Below are 14,571 nucleotides of genomic sequence, written 5' to 3'. Positions count from 1 at the left end.
GAGGAAGAATACAACTAGCAGTTGGAGTAAGAATAGGACTGGCAGTAGGATTAAGAATAGGACTGGCAGTAGGTTTAAGAATAGGACTGGCAGTAGGACTAAGAATAGGACTGGCAGTAGGATTAAGAATAGGACTGGCAGTAGGAGTAAGAATAGGACTGGCAATAGGATTAAGAATAGGACTGGCAGTAGGTGTAAGAATAGGACTGGCAGTAGGTTTAAGAATAGGACTGGCAGTAGGAGTAAGAATAGGACTGGCAGCAGGAGTAAGAATAGGACTGGCAGTAGGAATAAGAATACAACTAGCAGTTGGAGTAAGAAAAGGACTAGCAGTAGGTTTAAGAATAGGACTGGCAGTAGGAGTAAGAATAGGACTGCCAGTTGGAGTAAGAATAGGACTGGCAGTAGGATTAAGAATAGGACTGGCAGTAGGTTTAAGAATAGGACTGGCAGTAGGAGTAAGAATAGGACTGGCAGTTGGAGTAAGAATAGGACTGGCAGTAGGAGTAAGAATAGGACTGGCAGTAGGTTTAAGAATAGGACTGGCAGTAGGAGTAAGAATAGGACTGGCAGTAGGAGTAAGAATAGGACTGGCAGTAGGAGTAAGAAATGGACTGGCAGTAGGAGTAAAAATAAGACTGGCAGTAGGAATAAGAATACAACTAGCAGTTGGAGTAAGAATAGGACTAGCAGTAGGAGTAAAAATAGGACTGGCAGTAGGTTTAAGAATAGGACTGGCAGTAGGAGTAAGAATAGGACTGGCAGTTGGAGTAAGAATAGGACTGGCAGTAGGAGTAAGAATAGGACTGGCAGTAGGTTTAAGAATATGACTGGCAGTAGGAGTACGAATTGGACTGGCAGTAGGAGTAAGAATAGGACTGGCAGTAGGAGTAAGAATAGGACTGGCAGTAGGAGTAAGAATAGGACTGGCAGTAGGTTTAAGAATATGACTGGCAGTAGGAGTAAGAATAGGACTGGCAGTAGGAGTAAGAATAGGACTGGCAGTAGGAGTACGAATTGGACTGGCAGTAGGAGTAAAAATAGGACTGGCTGTAGGAATAAGAATACAACTAGCAGTTGGAGTAAGAATAGGACTAGCAGTCGGAGTAAGAATAGGACTGGCAGTAGGTTTAAGAATAGGACTGGCAGTAGGAGTAAGAATAGGACTGGCAGTTGGAGTAAGAATAGGACTGGCAGTAGGAGTAAGAATAGGACTGGCAGTAGGTTTAAGAATAGGACTGGCAGTAGGAGTAAGAATAGGACTGGCAGTAGGAGGAAGAATACAACTAGCAGTTGGAGTAAGAATAGGACTGGCAGTAGGAGTAAGAATAGGACTGGCAGTTGGAGTAAGAATAGGACTAGCAGTAGGAGTAAGAATAGGACTGGCAGTAGGTTTAAGAATAGGACTGGCAGTAGGAGTAAGAATAGGACTGGCAGTAGGAGTTAGAATAGGACTGGCAGTAGGAGTAAGAATAGGACTGGCAGTAGGAGTAAGAATAGGACTGGCAGTAGGAGTAAAAATAGGACTGGCAGTAGGAGTAAGAATAGGACTGGCAGTAGGAGTAAGAATAGGACTGGCAGTAGGTTTAAGAATAGGACTGGCAGTAGGAGTAAGAATAGGACTGGCAGTAGGAGTAAGAATAGGACTGGCAGTAGGAGTAAGAATAGGACTGGCAGTAGGATTAAGAATGGGACTGGCAGTAGGAGAAAGAATAGGACTGACAGTAGGAGTAAGAATAGGACTAGCAGTAGGAGTAAGAATAGGACTGGCAGTAGGATTAGTTCAATAACTAGGCAGGTTGGTTTCAACATTTGACTTGTTCATAACTGAACAAGACCGGAAGATTTCTCATTAGGGAATAATCATGTTTTCCTCCACATTTTAATCAGTTCCTCCAATGAAAGACAAAATTGGATTGCATTGCTTGATTGCAAAAAAGCTATAAATTGGATCACAAATACATTGGCGCAAAACTTGGTAAGAACCCCCCTCCCCCATCAGACAACAAAGAAAGGCCTGGTGTTCAGTGGTGTTCCTTAACCCTTCATACCACTGCAAATCAATCAACCCAGTCAGAGGTGTTCCTGAACCCTTCATACCACTACAGATCAATAAACACAGAAGTGTTCCTGAAGCCTTCATACCACTGCAAATCAATCAACTCAGTCAGAGGTGTTCCTGAAGCCTTCATACCACTGCAGATCAATAAACACAGAAGTGTTCCTGAACCCTTCATACCACTGCAGATCAATAAACACAGAAGTGTTCCTGAAGCCTTCATACCACTGCAAATCAATCAACTCAGTCAGAGGTGTTCCTGAAGCCTTCATACCACTGCAGATCAATAAACACAGAAGTGTTCCTGAACCCTTCATACCACTGCAGATCAATAAACACAGAAGTGTTCCTGAACCCATCATACCACTGCAGATCAATAAACACAGAAGTGTTTCTGAACCATTCATACCACTGCAGATCAATAAACGCAGAAGTGTTCCTGAACCCTTCATACCACTGCAGATCAATAAACACAGTAGCTTTCCTGAACCCTTCACACCACTGCAGATAAATAAACACAGAAGTGTTCCTGAACCCTTCATACCACTGCAGATCAATAAACACAGTAGTGTTCCTGAACCCTTCATACCACTGCAGATCAATAAACACAGAAGTGTTTCTTAACCCTTCACACCACTGTAGATCTAATTCCTAAATCCCAAACTCCCACAATTAGATATCAATCTTGGTTGCCCTAATGTGACACACCTTGATCCTGGTGTGGTAATCAATTTAAAGAGTTTGGTGTTGAACTGGTAAATGGCTGTGTGCTGCTCTCACATTTACATTTAAGTCATTTAGCAGACGCTCTTATCCAGAGCGACTTACAAATTGGTGCATTCACCTTATGATATCCAGTGGAACAGCCACTTTACAATAGTGCATCTAAATCTTTTAGGGGGGGGGGGGGGGGGGGGGGGTTAGAAGGATTACTTTATCCTATCCCAGGTATTCCTTAAAGAGGTGGGGTTTCAGGTGCCAGAGCAGCGAACAGTCACATGCCTCTCTCTCTCTCTCTCTCTCTCTCTCTCTCTCTCTCTCTCTCTCTCTCTCTCTCTCTCTCTCTCTCTCTCTCTCTCTCTCTCTCTCTCTCTGGCCTCCTCCTCCAGTCAGCATAATAAGCTCAGCTGAAAGGTATGTACTGCACGTATCAGGGTTTCCTCCCCTCATTGCACCTCACTTCAGGGAAACGAAGAAGAAGAAGGGGGAGATAGGGATAGAAGATGTATATGTTTATCACACGTTGAAGCAAAACTGGACCAGGTTGCTAAACTGGACCAGTTACTTCACATTATAAAACTGGGTGGTTCAAGCCCTAAATGCTGATTGGCTGTCAGCCGTGGTATATCAGACCGTATTGCACAGGTACGACAAAACATGTATTTTTACTGCTTTAATTACGTTGGGAATCCACTTTGTAATAGCAATAAGGCACCTCTGGGGTTTGTGGTATATTGCCAATATACCACAGCTAAGGGCTGTATCCAGGCACTCCGCGTTGCGTCTTTGCGTATATTGGCCATATACCACACACCCCCCTCGTGCCTTATTGCTTAAACATACCATGCATGTGCTTGAACACTGACTTATACTGTACATCCATCAACCTGTGTCAAACAATAAGCGGTTCCTGCCACGGCCCCTCTGTCATCAGGGCTAATAAACTGAACAGCAGTCATTACGAGGGAACATGGCACATATTACAATTGCATTATGTTCCTGGGCAATACACTAGATTAATTTCCCCTCCACCATAATGTGTGTTTTATTGCTTCCAATAAGCATTTTTAATAAGCAAAGTGATAAGTGCTTCCCTTGTAAAACGTCTCCAATTAGCTAGCGTTAGTGGCGTCCTCAGAATGCCGCTAACTCCCATAAGGAATTTAGCGTGCTAGACTAATGACCGCCCCCTCGCAACAACCACTTCCACCCAGACACAAATAACCTTGACATAGAGTAAACAGAGCCGGTAAACAAGACCCCAAGTTCCTGAGGAGGACAAAGACAACCCCTCTTTGGAGACACCCTAGTACCTGAGGAGGACAAAGACAACCCCTCTTTGGAGACACCCTAGTTCCTGAGGAGGACAAAGACAACCCCTCTTTGGAGACACCCTAGTTCCTGATGAGGACAAAGACAACCCCTCTTTGGAGACATCCTATCTCCTGAGGAGGACAAAGACAACCCCTCTTTGGAGACATCCTAGTTCCTGAGGAGGACAAAGACAACCCCTCTTTGGAGACATCCTATCTCCTGAGGAGGACAAAGACAACCCCTCTTTGGAGACATCCTAGTTCCTGAGGAGGGAAAAGACAACCCCTCTTTGGAGACATCCTATCTCCTGAGGAGGACAAAGACAACCCCTCTTTGGAGACATCCTAGTTCCTGAGGAGGACAAAGACAACCCCTCTTTGGAGACATCCTAGTTCCTGAGGAGGACAACGACAACCCCTCTTTGGAGACATCCTAGTTCCTGAGGAGGACAAAGACAACCCCTCTTTGGAGACATCCTAGTTCCTGAGGAGGACAAAGACAACCCCTCTTTGGAGACATCCTAGTTCCTGAGGAGGACAAAGACAACCCCTCTTTGGAGACATCCTAGTTCCTGAGGAGGACAAAGACAACCCCTCTTTGGAGACATCCTAGTTCCTGAGGAGGACAACGACAACCCCTCTTTGGAGACATCCTAGTTCCTGAGGAGGACAAAGACAACCCCTCTTTGGAGACATCCTAGTTCCTGAGGAGGACAACGACAACCCCTCTTTGGAGACATCCAAGTTCCTGAGGAGGACAAAGACAACCCCTCTTTGGAGACATCCTAGTTCCTGAGGAGGACAAAGACAACCCCTCTTTGGAGACATCCTAGTTCCTGAGGAGGACAACGACAACCCCTCTTTGGAGACATCCAAGTTCCTGAGGAGGACAAAGACAACCCCTCTTTGGAGACATCCTAGTTCCTGAGGAGGACAAAGACAACCCCTCTTTGGAGACCAGAGACTGTAGTTTGGAGCATGTCTGGTACTTCTTGTGTTGCATCATGGTGTGGAGGTTCATGGGTTTTTAATACGGGGGTTTTCCCAAGATGCTTTGGGTTTACTATTAGAGTTTTTCTTCATTACTAAGACACTTTTAATGAAACTGGGGTCCATTTCATCTCCATCCTAACCTAATGAGGGCAACAGTATTCTTTTTTTGCCAAACTGTAAGTAATTTCTCCTTGCTTTCACACACAATGCAAACGGTAAGCACATTTTTTGCAAAAAAGAAAACATAACTTACTACAAAAGACTCAAAAGGGGGTAAAGATCATGACAAACAAAATTTTAACATTTGGTCATGGCTGATACGAATTACTCCCATGAATGTGAACCTTTTCCGCAACTGAGCAAAACTTCTTTGCACAATTGTTCAAATGCAAAATCAGTCCTTATTCATGCATAAAATAGGTCACCTCTGAGTTTCTGTTTACAAGACTGGACCAAGTAAGAGGCCCCGAGGGCAAGGGCAAGGAGAGGTAGAGGGGCCCATAGAGGAAGATTGTCCATTTTAACTGGCAACTGATCTAAGGTCAAATAAAGCCCTTTCTTTCTGGATATTCGTGCTCTTGAGTGACATTTGTCATCTTCGGTCAAATCAATTTCGGATGAAAGAATACAGCCCATGCTGTGATAATATGTTTACTTGCCTTTATGGTGCATACTATAATTATACTATCAACAAATGGCCCAGACATACAGTATAAAAGAAGGTTAACCATGTTAGGGTATATATATATATATATATTGATAGTTAGTATTTATTGGGACATTGTGTAACTATTGATTGATATAACTTTTCCTTAGATAATAACAAGTTGTATGTTTTGATGGAGGTAGTTGATTTTGTGTCATGTATTTAATGTTTTGAGAGTCTTAAAGCATTTTGCAAATTATATTTTGTGTAATTTTGGCCAATGTGTTTCAGTTTGGAGCTGTGTGTGTAAATATATATATACATATTTTTTAAAGTGAATTCATTCTGTTTGGATAAATGTTCTCAAGCAATGGAGAGAGTAACATTACAGTGTCCCTCAGGGGTGTAACAAAATCCCCAAATCATAATTTCCTTTTAAATTGATATAGTCCAGGAACCTGATAGATGTCTGTGTTTGTATTGGAAGGAGGCAAAGTTTTGCCTGGTAAGGGAAACCACATACACTAGACCTGTTTTCAAACTGTGGGATAACCACAAACTGGCAACAAAATATTCTTCTTTATATGTCTAACAGTTTTCTAAGAAAATGTATTTAATTGGCAAAATAAGATATACAAACAATTTAATTCAAACACTTTCTTGTGAAAAATAAAACCTTATTGGTTGGTTAAAGCAGATAATAAGATTGAAACTATTTTTTCTGCTTCTTGTCCTTGTAAATGGCTTGGCTGGTCCACAGTGGGTTGTTCTGATTAAAACCGCCTGACAGGTTAGTTATAATGGATGTTATAATGTAGAGGGAGCCAACAAAAAAAAACACACACTCTGTTCAAGTCCACTGCTAATTAGCAGGGTATATGGAGGTATTCTCCAGCTCTTTCATTATGAAGTCTTTACCAAGCGATAGTTCATCTTTAATCTAAGGCAGACACATGATGTCCTCTGGGGTGGAATGTTAAGGCAGCATCTTCCTGAAACATAACATGCTAATTAATTGTATTTTTTCAGGAGGGTTTCAATAAGCTACGGCCTGTCCTGTATTTATGGGACTTACCCCCACACTGTTTGTTTTCATAGAAGGCTGGTTAATTGCTGCTGTGCCTGACATCATTAGATGGATATGCACGGGGATATAGCCTGTTTAATTAAGGTTGCTTGCTATGTTCATTATGTCGATTCAACACAGTGTTGTGTGCTTGGTTTAATCCAAACCCCTCTGTAATCTAATATAAAGGAGGCTTTGATTTTCATGTTTTATTTTATTTGCAGGTCTCCCACTCAGTGTTAAAACACCATACAGTATTATTACAGTGGAAACACCCATTTGCACTCACATATAATGGCTGTGTAACATAACACAAAGACTAGTACTTTTATTATAATTGGCTAAAGATTTGAAAACATCAGTGGAGTAAGATAACCATTTCAATGAGTTTTAATCCATTTCAGTGAGTTTTAATCCATTTCAGTGAGTTTTAATCCATTTCAGTGAGTTTTTATCCATTTCAGTGAGTTTTAATCCATTTCAGTGAGTTTTTATCCATTTCAGTGAGTTTCTATCCATTTCAGTAAGGTATATTTTTCCTCCCTTGTAGAAAGCAGTTGCTGAATAAGGCGGCGTTAGCTATTTATCAGCATGGCGGCGGGGGGGGGGGGGGGGGGAATAAAAAATGACTCCTCTAATTGAGAGACACAGAGTTAACCAACGCTAATAGTGTTTAGATGAAGTCACCTGTCTTTTTCCAGCGCTTCTTAACCTCCTAACACACGCTGGTGTTCATCCAGTTTGTCACCGTGACAACCCGGCCCTGCCTGTCGTTAGTCTTCGTTACCCCCTCTCATATTAATCTGATGAAACCCCGAACGCAACAAAATCATATATTCTTTACATTCTATTATATTCAAATGTATGCTAATGAGAACGCAATTCAAAAAATAATCTAGTTGAAACCTATCTGCGTCAAATACGTCAGTGTAAGTAGATGGGTTAATATTGATTCCTGATTAACACCGTGTCGTCTGTCTTGTAATCGTCTAAGCAGCTTTGCTGAGAGTGATCCATCCTGAACAAGGACGCCATTTTTTTTTATACTATCGGAGAAAATTAAGTCATTTATTAAAACAACTTAGATAATACATTACAATGTTCCTGCCGCGGCTTTGTAGTGGTGTCATCTGCACACATGTCCATTATGATGACGGCAAGGCACTGAATCCACACGTTAATTAATATTTACACTTTAGATTGCTTACGGAGCTCTAAAGTTTAAAATTATAATTACTTGGTGGCTACAAAACTGACCTGTCTTGACCTGAGCGTTGCATATTTTGAATGCAATACTATTCATGTACAAGTATAACAATCACTGGCTTCACTTCCATTGTGTGAAATCTCTATGCAATCAAGTCATAAGAACCATAGCCCGGCCTCAGAGTGGCATGGCATGGCCACTCATTTACATTTTAGTCATTTAGCAGACGCTCTTATCCAGAGCAACTTACAGTAGTGAATGCATACATGTCATACATTTTTTTTCTCCATACTGGTCCCCCGTGGGAATCGAACCCACAACCCTGGCGTTGCAAACACCAACACCATGCTCTACCAACTGAGCCACACGGGACCACCACTCCAATCCTTAACACTTTTAGAAGGAAAAAAGTGTTCCAAAAGGGTTCTTTGGCTGTCCTCATAGCAGAACCCCTTTTTTTGGTTCCAGGTAAATCCCTTTGAAGTTCCCGGTAGAATCAGTTTGGGTTCCATCTAAAACCCTCTGTGGACAGGGTTCTACACAGAACCCCAAAAGGTTCTACCTGAATCCAACTAGGGTTCTTCAAAGGGGTACCTTATGGGGACAGCTGAAGAACACTTTTTTCCTAAGAGTGAGTGTCCCCATGGATTCTCACCTCACACAAGTGGCTGAACATGGAAATGTGGAGACTCACCTCATACCACTGGCTGAGTCTGGAGATGTGGAGATGTGGAGACTCACCTCATACCACTGGCTGAGTCTGGAGATGTGGAGAATCACCTCATACCACTGGCTGAGTCTGAAGATGTGGAGACTCACCTCACACCACTGGCTGAGTCTGGAGATGTGGAGACTCACCTCACACCACTGGCTGAGCCTGGAGATGTGGAGAATCACCTCATACCACTTGCTGAGTCTGGAGATGTGGAGACTCACCTCACACCACTGGCTGAGTCTGGAGAGGTGGAGACTCACCTCATACCACTGGCTGAGTCTGTAGATGTGGAGAATCACCTCATACCACTGGCTGAGTCTGTAGATGTGGAGACTCACCTCATACCACTGGCTGAGTCTGGAGATGTGGAGACTCACCTCATACCACTGGCTGAGTCTGGAGATGTGGAGAATAACCTCATACCACTGGCTGCGTCTGGAGATGTGGAGACTTACCTCTTACCACTGGCTGAGTCTGGAGATGTGGAGAATCACCTCATACCACTGGCTGAGTCTGGAGATGTGGAGACTCACCTCACACCACTGGCTGAGTCTGGAGATGTGGAGACTCACCTCTTACCACTGGCTGAGTCTGGAGATGTGGAGAATCACCTCATACCACTGGCTGAGTCTGGAGATGTGGAGAATCACCTCATACCACTGGCTGAGTCTGGAGATGTGGAGAATCACCTCATACCACCAGCTGTGTCTGTAGATGTTGAGAATCACCTCATACCACTGGCTGAGTATGGAGATGTGGAGACTCACCTCATACCACCGGCTGAGTCTGGAGATGTAGAGACTCACCTCATACCACTGGCTGAGTCTGGAGATGTGGAGACTCACCTCATACCACTGGCTGAGTCTGGAGATGTGGAGAATCACCTCATACCACTGGCTGAGTCTGGAGATGTGGAGACTCACCTCACACCACTGGCTGAGTCTGGAGATGTGGAGAATTACCTCATACCACTGGCTGAGTCTGGAGATGTGGAGACTCACCTCACTCCACTGGCTGAGTCTGGAGATGTGGAGACTCACCTCATACCACTGTCTGAGTCTGGATATGTGGAGAATCACCTCATACCACTGGCTGAGTCTGGAGATGTGGAGACTCACCTCATACCACTGGCTGAGTCTGGAGATGTGGAGATCTGGAGACTCACCTCACACCACTGGCTGAGTCTGGAGATGTGGAGACTCACCTCACACCACTGGCTGAGTCTGGAGATGTGGAGAATTACCTCATACCACTGGCTGAGTCTGGAGATGTGGAGACTCACCTCACTCCTCTGGCTGAGTCTGGAGATGTGGAGAATCACCTCATACCACTGGCTGAGTCTGGAGATGTGGAGACTCACCTCACACCACTGGCTGAGTCTGGAGATGTGGAGAATTACCTCATACCACTGGCTGAGTCTGGAGATGTGGAGACTCACCTCACTCCTCTGGCTGAGTCTGGAGATGTGGAGACTCACCTCATACCACTGGCTGAGTCTGGATATGTGGAGAAACACCTCATACCACTGGCTGAGTCTGGAGATGTGGAGACTCACCTCATACCACTGGCTGAGTCTGGAGATGTGGAGATGTGGAGACTCACCTCATACCACTGGCTGAGTCTGGAGATGTGGAGACTCACCTCACTCCTCTGGCTGAGTCTGGAGATGTGGAGAATCACCTCATACCACTGGCTGAGTCTGGAGATGTGGAGACTCACCTCACACCACTGGCTGAGTCTGGAGATGTGGAGAATTACCTCATACCACTGGCTGAGTCTGGAGATGTGGAGACTCACCTCACTCCTCTGGCTGAGTCTGGAGATGTGGAGACTCACCTCATACCACTGGCTGAGTCTGGATATGTGGAGAATCACCTCATACCACTGGCTGAGTCTGGAGATGTGGAGACTCACCTCATACCACTGGCTGAGTCTGGAGATGTGGAGATCTGGACACTCACCTCACACCACTGGCTGAGTCTTGAGATGTGGAGACTCACCTCACACCACTGGCTGAGTCTGCAGATGTGGAGACTCACCTCATACCACTGGCTGAGTCTGGAGATGTGGAGAATCACCTCATACCACTGGCTGAGTCTGGAGATGTGGAGACTCACCTCATACCACTGGCTGAGTCTGGAGATGTGGAGATGTGGAGACTCACCTCACACCACTGGCTGAGTCTTGAGATGTGGAGACTCATCTCACACCACTGGCTGAGTCTGCAGATGTGGCGACTCACCTCATGCCACTGGCTGAGTCTGGAGATGTGGAGAATCACCTCATACCACTGGCTGAGTCTGGAGATGTGGAGATCTGGAGACTCACCTCACACCACTGGCTGAGTCTGGAGATGTGGAGACTCACCTCACACCACTGGCTGAGTCTGGAGATGTGGAGAATTACCTCATACCACTGGCTGAGTCTGGAGATGTGGAGACTCACCTCACTCCTCTGGCTGAGTCTGGAGATGTGGAGAATCACCTCATACCACTGGCTGAGTCTGGAGATGTGGAGACTCACCTCATACCACTGGCTGAGTCTGGAGATGTGGAGACTCAACTCACTCCTCTGGCTGAGTCTGGAGATGTGGAGACTCACCTCATACCACTGGCTGAGTCTGGATATGTGGAGAAACACCTCATACCACTGGCTGAGTCTGGAGATGTGGAGACTCACCTCATACCACTGGCTGAGTCTGGAGATGTGGAGATGTGGAGACTCACCTCATACCACTGGCTGAGTCTGGAGATGTGGAGACTCACCTCACTCCTCTGGCTGAGTCTGGAGATGTGGAGACTCACCTCATACCACTGGCTGAGTCTGGATATGTGGAGAATCACCTCTTACCACTGGCTGAGTCTGGAGATGTGGAGACTCACCTCATACCACTGGCTGAGTCTGGAGATGTGGAGATCTGGACACTCACCTCACACCACTGGCTGAGTCTTGAGATGTGGAGACTCACCTCACACCACTGGCTGAGTCTGCAGATGTGGAGACTCACCTCATACCACTGGCTGAGTCTGGAGATGTGGAGAATCACCTCATACCACTGGCTGAGTCTGGAGATGTGGAGACTCACCTCATACCACTGGCTGAGTCTGGAGATGTGGAGATGTGGAGACTCACCTCTCCCCACTGGCTGAGTCTTGAGATGTGGAGACTCATCTCACACCACTGGCTGAGTCTGCAGATGTGGCGACTCACCTCATACCACTGGCTGAGTCTGGAGATGTGGAGAATCACCTCATACCACTGGCTGAGTCTGGATATGTGGAGAATCACCTCATACCACTGGCTGAGTCTGGAGATGTGGAGACTCACCTCATACCACTGGCTGAGTCTGGATATGTGGAGAATCACCTCATACCACTGGCTGAGTCTGGAGATGTGGAGACTCACCTCATACCACTGGCTGAGTCTGGAGATGTGGAGATCTGGAGACTCACCTCACACCACTGGCTGAGTCTTGAGATGTGGAGACTCACCTCACACCACTGGCTGAGTCTGCAGATGTGGCGACTAACCTCATACCACTGGCTGAGTCTGGAGATGTGGAGAATCACCTCATACCACTGGCTGAGTCTGGAGATGTGGAGAATCACCTCATACCACTGGCTGAGTCTGGAGATGTGGAGACTAACCTCACACCACTGGCTGAGTCTGGAGATGTGGAGACTCACCTCATACCACTGGCTGAGTCTGGAGATGTGGACAATCACCTCATACCACTGGCTGAGTCTGGAGATGTGGAGAATCACTTCATACCATTGGCTGAGTCTGGAGATGTGGAGACTAACCTCATACCAGCGTCTGAGTCTGGAGATGTGGAGAATCACCTCATTCCACTGGCTGAGTCTGGAGATGTGGAGACTCACCTCATACCACTGGCTGAGTCTGGAGATGTGGAGACTCACCTCATACCAGTGGCTGAGTCTGGAGATGTGGAGACACACCTCATACCACTGGCTGAGTCTGGAGATGTGGAGATCTGGACACTCACCTCACACCACTGGCTGAGTCTTGAGATGTGGAGACTCACCTTACACCACTGGCTGAGTCTGCAGATGTGGAGACTCACCTCATACCACTGGCTGAGTCTGGAGATGTGGAGAATCACCTCATACCACTGGCTGAGTCTGGAGATGTGGAGACTCACCTCATACCACTGGCTGAGTCTGGAGATGTGGAGACTCACCTCATACCAGTGGCTGAGTCTGGAGATGTGGAGACACACCTCATACCACTGGCTGAGTCTGGAGATGTGGAGATCTGGACACTCACCTCACACCACTGGCTGAGTCTTGAGATGTGGAGACTCACCTTACACCACTGGCTGAGTCTGCAGATGTGGAGACTCACCTCATACCACTGGCTGAGTCTGGAGATGTGGAGAATCACCTCATACCACTGGCTGAGTCTGGAGATGTGGAGACTCACCTCATACCACTGGCTGAGTCTGGAGATGTGGAGATGTGGAGACTCACCTCACACCACTGGCTGAGTCTTGAGATGTGGAGACTCATCTCACACCACTGGCTGAGTCTGCAGATGTGGCGACTCACCTCATACCACTGGCTGAGTCTGGAGATGTGGAGAATCACCTCATACCACTGGCTGAGTCTGGATATGTGGAGAATCACCTCATACCACTGGCTGAGTCTGGAGATGTGGAGACTCACCTCATACCACTGGCTGAGTCTGGATATGTGGAGAATCACCTCATACCACTGGCTGAGTCTGGAGATGTGGAGACTCACCTCATACCACTGGCTGAGTCTGGAGATGTGGAGATCTGGAGACTCACCTCACACCACTGGCTGAGTCTTGAGATGTGGAGACTCACCTCACACCACTGGCTGATTCTGCAGATGTGGCGACTAACCTCAAACCACTGGCTGTGTCTGGAGATGTGGAGAATCACCTCATACCACTGGCTGAGTCTGGAGATGTGGAGAATCACCTCATACCACTGGCTGAGTCTGGAGATGTGGAGACTCACCTCACACCACTGGCTGAGTCTGGAGATGTGGAGACTCACCTCATACCACTGGCTGAGTCTGGAGATGTGGAGAATCACCTCATACCACTGGCTGAGTCTGGAGATGTGGAGAATCACCTCATACCATTGGCTGAGTCTGGAGATGTGGAGACTAACCTCATACCACCGGCTGAGTCTGGAGATGTGGAGAATCACCTCATTCCACTGGCTGAGTCTGGAGATGTGGAGACTCACCTCATACCACTGGCTGAGTCTGGAGATGTGGAGACTCACCTCATACCAGTGGCTGAGTCTGGAGATGTGGAGACACACCTCATACCACTGGCTGAGTCTGGAGATGTGGAGACACACCTCATACCACTGGCTGAGTCTGGAGATGTGGAGATCTGGACACTCACCTCACACCACTGGCTGTGTCTTGAGATGTGGAGACTCACCTTACACCACTGGCTGAGTCTGCAGATGTGGAGACTCACCTCATACCACTGGCTGAGTCTGGAGATGTGGAGAATCACCTCATACCACTGGCTGAGTCTGGAGATGTGGAGACTCACCTCATACCACTGGCTGAGTCTGGAGATGTGGAGACTCACCTCATACCAGTGGCTGAGTCTGGAGATGTGGAGACACACCTCATACCACTGGCTGAGTCTGGAGATGTGGAGATCTGGACACTCACCTCACACCACTGGCTGAGTCTTGAGATGTGGAGACTCACCTTACACCACTGGCTGAGTCTGCAGATGTGGAGACTCACCTCATACCACTGGCTGAGTCTGGAGATGTGGAGAATCACCTCATACCACTGGCTGAGTCTGGAGATGTGGAGACTCACCTCATACCACTG

General features: G+C 46.5%; 1 non-coding gene across 1 annotated transcript; it reads right to left on the bottom strand.

Annotated features, from left to right (window-relative positions):
• Positions 1-8,296: 8,296 nt before the first annotated feature.
• On the bottom strand, positions 8,297-8,378 carry trnat-ggu (transfer RNA threonine (anticodon GGU)). Its single transcript is given in 2 exon segments — positions 8,297-8,333; positions 8,340-8,378. It is a non-coding gene; the product is annotated as a tRNA-Thr (tRNA).
• Positions 8,379-14,571: the final 6,193 nt, after the last annotated feature.

The sequence above is a fragment of the Salmo salar genome, chromosome 18 (assembly GCF_965601325.2).
Source record: "Salmo salar chromosome 18, fSalSal1, whole genome shotgun sequence".
In the NCBI taxonomy this organism is placed as follows: domain Eukaryota; kingdom Metazoa; phylum Chordata; class Actinopteri; order Salmoniformes; family Salmonidae; genus Salmo; species Salmo salar.
This window is presented reverse-complemented; position numbering and strand designations above follow the sequence as displayed.